This window comes from Phyllostomus discolor, chromosome X, assembly GCF_004126475.2.
Source record: "Phyllostomus discolor isolate MPI-MPIP mPhyDis1 chromosome X, mPhyDis1.pri.v3, whole genome shotgun sequence".
NCBI classification, from domain to species: domain Eukaryota; kingdom Metazoa; phylum Chordata; class Mammalia; order Chiroptera; family Phyllostomidae; genus Phyllostomus; species Phyllostomus discolor.
Genome location: NC_050198.1, coordinates 46,720,457 through 46,725,962, shown reverse-complemented (window position 1 = coordinate 46,725,962; position 5,506 = coordinate 46,720,457). Strand labels below are relative to the sequence as shown.

General features: G+C 42.6%; 1 long non-coding RNA gene across 1 annotated transcript; it reads right to left on the bottom strand.

Moving 5' to 3' along the window:
* Positions 1–853: 853 nt before the first annotated feature.
* On the bottom strand, positions 854–1,939 carry LOC118498578. The gene is made up of 3 exons (XR_004901067.1): positions 1,823–1,939; positions 1,600–1,604; positions 854–943 (listed from the first exon to the last, which is right to left on the bottom strand). It is a non-coding gene; the product is annotated as an uncharacterized LOC118498578 (long non-coding RNA).
* Between the last annotated feature and the right edge of the window lie 3,567 nt (positions 1,940–5,506).

Below are 5,506 nucleotides of genomic sequence, written 5' to 3'. Positions count from 1 at the left end.
GGTCCAGCTGACCCTGAACAACCAGAAGGAAAACAGACACCCACACCATCACTCACAGGCCTGGGTCCGCCAATGGAGAAGGATGCAATCTGCCTCAATGACAGAGGCTGAGGCTCAAGTGCCTCCTACAGAGGGCAACATCCCCTCATTACCCCATAATGTTTGATGGTTGAACCCTAAAAACTGGTTCAATGGACTGAATTTATGGGTTTGTGTTCTAACAGCCCTTTGATTCCCCCTTGTCTCAATTCTTATTTTTGCTATATGATGTATTTAGAAGTTGTTTTCTTAAGATTGCATTCAGGAACATTAAATAGTAGGTTTCACAGGCTTAACAGTTACAATTGTATTTATAAACGAAAAAGCGGGGAGATCAGATGTTAGGAACTGCCCTTCCTGGTTTCAGGAGCTGTAACCCCTGACGACTAAAGCTGAGTGAGAGACCTGGGGACCATAAGCCACTGAAGAGACAAAGCTTATCTCCCTGGCAGGAGCACCATCTCTGCCCACTTTACTTCACTCTGCCTGGCCCCCCATTGCTTGATGGGTTAGACAATGATGGGTAAGATTCCTAAAGGGAGGAACGACCAAAGACAGACACAATCATGTGGAGGCCCTCAGGGAAAGACTTGGGGAGCTGTAGAAAAAGGGTGATGAACCCTCACCCCTTGGCTTTGACATAGCCTGAGTCTTAATTCTGTCTGCTAGAATTCTCTTAATCTCTTGGCTGCCTTACTTTCCCTGCTTAACCTAAGCCTGAAACAATGTGGCAGGTGGGTGAGGCCCTGTGCTGGAAAGGGTAGGTTCCCTGGGGCAATCATACCTAAGAGAGAGAGCATAAAATCCTATGAAACATGCTTTGCTAATACCCTCATTTTTAAATGATAAACGTCCAGGCCTGAAATGAATTTGTTTCACCAAAGTTTTTTGGCACTTTAGCTATCTGACTGATGCAGATACCAGCCTGCAATATCTGTGGCGCTGGGGATGGTTGAAATATGAGAGAAATACACATGGACTACTGAGTCCTGTGGAGGAATAGGGATGACACAGCTACCCTCTCACGGGGAAGGTGCCTTGGAGTGGCCTGGCCACTCTCTCAAAGGACAGCGCCCCACGCTGCTACCTGAACAGGCTTTTATTGGGTAGTTTTTGGATAGGAATACAGATATAGCTTATTAATCATTGACTGACAGTGAGGATCAAACAAATAGATAATGTTCAAAGAACTAAAAAGGGCTCACACTGAGTTGGGGTCTTACCACCTAAAAAAATACAGAACTTAAGGGGCTAAATTCATTTTCTGCCCAGGCTTTCATAATCTAATTAAGAGCATCCTCAGCAAAGCAGGCTTCACAGAATTTTACATATCCTACCTCAGGCCTAATTATCCTGGGAAGTCTGCTGTTCCCAGTGTAGGGTTGCACCATCCTTTGTCATTGTTACAGGCTTGAGTCAGCCAGAGGAAACAAGGCAGTGAGAGGTTTGAGACTTCTAGCAGGCAGAATGAGGACTCAGGCTTTGTCAAAGCCAAGGGGTGAGGGTCAATCACCCCCATTTTCCACAGCCCCCCAAGTCCTTACTTGAGGACCTTCCCACTTGATCTTGCCTGTCTTAGATGCATCCTCCTCTGAGGAATCTTACCCATCATTGGCTAACTGATCAAGCAATGGGGGCCAGACAAGGAGGAGAAACAGTGCTCTTGCCAGGGCAATAAGCTTTGTCTCCTTAGTGTCTTCTGGCCTGGAGGTCTCTCACTCAGCCTTAGTCATGGAGGGTTACAGCTTCCTGAAACCAGGCAGGGCGATTCCCAACATTTGACCCTGACTCAAAATAGGCCTTCACAGTTCTTTGAGTGTTATCTATTTGATCATTACTGCCTCACAATGACTGATGGGCTTAATCTGACAATGTGGGTCTTTGGAACCAATGGTTGCTTCCGATAACAATAATGCTCTGTGTACTTTGATGTATTTGTGAATTATTTTCCCAGGGTCCTGTGAGAGACCAGCAAGTGGTAAGCTTTGTGGGATCTATAGTGGCCTTAACTAAAAACAAGGGGGGGGATGTAGGAGACTGTTCTGCATGGTGTGGGCCCAGCTCCCACTCAGAGATGCACAGAACCCATGCCCATGGATAGGTTCTCCCATGGGGAATTAGGCCTGCAATGTACCTAGGCTGCTTTGAGTCTTGCTTTTTGCTAAAAACTCCCCCACCCTGAATTGAGACAGCAAGTGCTTACTGTAACTTCTTAAAATCCATGCTAAACCTTCCAAGGATGCGTGTAGCTGGTTCAACTATTTTTTTTCCTTTTCATTTGCAAATACCCTTCTTCTGTGATGTGATTAGCGGCATTGGCTCCTTTGTTTTCTGTAAAAGGTAACCACCTAAAGCTAACCGGCGCATAGTAATGAGGACCATCATGTAATGTGCCCAGAGATAGAAATAAAGGCCTGTCATGGTGGAGGTGGGGGCTTTTTCTTCCCCTTAGAGCGAAGCCACTCACCCTTTTCTTCCATAGGACTCGGTAGTCTGTATGAATGTCTTTTCCCGATACAAAATGTCTCAGAACACAGCACTGGTGGTCGGCATCATCTGCCCCTCCTTGTTCTTGCTGCCTTTTCTTTTTGCTACCCAAGTCTATGCTTTCAACCTCATCTCAGCAAGGCAGGTTCTCTTTCATGAGAACTAACCAATAATATATTTTGCTTGCATGCTAATAGACCTGCTGATCTGTAATTCTTTGCTGTGTTGGCAAGAAAAGAGTGTCTTCTGTAACATAACCATAGAGTGATATTAACTAAGAAATTAGTATAAGGAATATATACAACCAATACCAAGCCAAAATGCCCTCAACGTATTGGAATATGCATTAATATATGCATGTTTGAATACGACACCCTTGATGAATGTTATGGTTCATATGGATAATAAAGAATGGTAGAAAGATTTCTGGTCAAGATGGAGGCTTCTCTTCTGCACACAAACAAAGGAAGGACACCAAACAATTTAAAAACAAACAGCAAAAAAAAAAAATCAACCAAAACTGACATAAAACTGAATTGTATGGATGTCCAACAAGCAAGGAGTTAAAGAAGAAATATTCATCCAAATTGGTAGGGGAGTGGAGATGGGACAGGAGAGGCAGAGAGTACAGGTGGGAAAGTGGTGGCTGGCAAATTGGTGGTCTCACATTCATATGCGGATAAACTGAGAGGAACAACTGGGTAGTGAGACACAGAGAGCAAACCAGGTTTCCAGTGCAGGGAAATAAAGCCTCAGAATGGAGACCATTATGCTAAGCGAAATAAGCCAGGCCATGAGAGACAAAAAACACATGATCTCATCTTTAAGGGGAAGCTGATCAACAAAACAAACAAGCAGGCAAAGTATAACCAGAGACATCGAAAATGAGAACAATCTGACAGTAGCCAGAGGGCAGGTGGGAAGGGATAATGACGTGGGGGGAGGGGGAAGGGTTTTTAGGAAAAACTATAAAGGACATACGGACAAAACCAAGGGGGGAGGAATCAGGGAAAGAAGGTGGGGATTCTTGGGATGGGGAGAGTGGTGGGGGTTAAATACAGACAACTGTACTTGAACAACAATAAAATAATTTCTTAAAAAGGAAAAACAACTTCTGACACAAAAACCTGTAGGCGTTGCAGTGGCAAGTGAAATTCCCTGTGTTGCAGGAGAGTCCATTGGAATGGTCCATAGAGTCATAGAATGTACACAAACCCATTGACCTGGAAATCAGCACTAGAAAGGCACAATTCACTTTTGGGTAGCAGGGGAAGTGACTGAAAGTGGGGTGAGAGCCAAGCAAGTGGCCATGTTCACTCTCTGACTCCTCCCCCACATGCAGGGCCACAATGCAGGGAAGTGGGTTGGCTCACCCTGGTAAATGCCTAAGGATGTACCCCTTACAATTTAATGGGTTTGGTGAGACAAAGAAATATGGCCCAAATGAAAGAACAGATCGAAACTCTGAAAAAGAACTACATGATGAAGCGATAGCCAACCTGCCAGATGCAGAGCTTGAAACACTGCTAATCAGGATGCTCACAGCAATGATTGGGTATGGACACAAAATAAAGGAAGTGAAGCTTATACTAAGTGAAATAAAGGAAAATATAAAGGGAACCAAGAGTGAGGAGAAAGAAACCAGGTATCAAATCAATGATTTGGAACAGAGGAAGAAATAAACATTCAACCAGAACAGAATGAAGAAACAAGAATTCAAAAAAGTGAGGAGAGGCTTAGGAACCTCTGGGACAACTTCAAATATTCCAACATCTGAATCATAGGGGTGCCAGAAAAAAAGATCAGCAAAAATTGAAAAAAATATATTTTAAAAAATAATTAATGGAAACTTCCCCAATCTCATGAAGGAAATACACATGGAAGTCCAGGAACCCCAAAGAGTCCCGAAGAAGTAGGACCCGAGGTAGCATACATGAAGACACATCATAATGACATTACCCAAGATTAATGATAAAGAGGGAGTGTGGAAAGCAGAAAGGGAAAAGGAGTCAGTTATCTATAAAGGAGTTCCCATAAGAGTGTCAGCTGATTTCTCAAAAGTAAACTTGCAGTCAAGAAGGGGCGGGAAAGAAGTATTCAAAGTCATGAAAGGCAAGGACCTACATCCAACATTACTCTGTCCAGCCATGTTATCATTCAGAATGGAAGGACAGATAAAGTGCTTCCCAGATAAGGCACAGTCAAAGGAATTCATCATCCCAAGCCCTTATTATATGGAATGTTAATGACATATCTAAGAAAAAGAATCTGATCAAAACTATGAAGAGTAAAATGACAACAAATTCACAACGATCAACAACTGAACATAAAAGAAAAACAAAAACAAAGTAATCAAACAACTAGAATAGGAACAGAATCACAGAAATGGAGATCACATGGAGGGTTTTCAGTGGGGAGGGGAAGGGGAGAGAATGGTGGGATAGGCACAGGGAATAAGAAACATAAATTGTGGGTACAAAATAGACAGGGTTAGGCTAAGAAAAGCATAGGAAGTGGAGAAGTCAAAGAACTTATATGTGCAACCCATGGGCATGAACTAATTGGGGGGATGCTGGATGGAGAAGAGGTGCAGGGTGAAAGGAGATAAGGGGGAGAAAAAAAATGGGATAACTGTAATAGCAAAATCAACAAAATATACTTAAGAAAGAATGGTAAATTGAAAAATATCTAGAGGAGATTACTGATTTTTGTTTAATTTCTTTGCCTAGTCTCATGTTAGGCTAAGGAAATGCTACTGCTCTTTTTTGTGAAGTATCAATAACATTTTTAATAAAAGTAAATTTTAACCACTCCCTTAATGTGGAATTATAAAAAGGCAACTCCTTCATGGTGTCTATTTTTCTATCTCTGAAGAGAAGAAAATAACTTTCTTTGTTGTGATAATAACAGTTACAAAACAAGAATGAAGTCGTTACCTCAAACATTCTCAGGGATACACAGGAGGCTCAGTACTCTATGC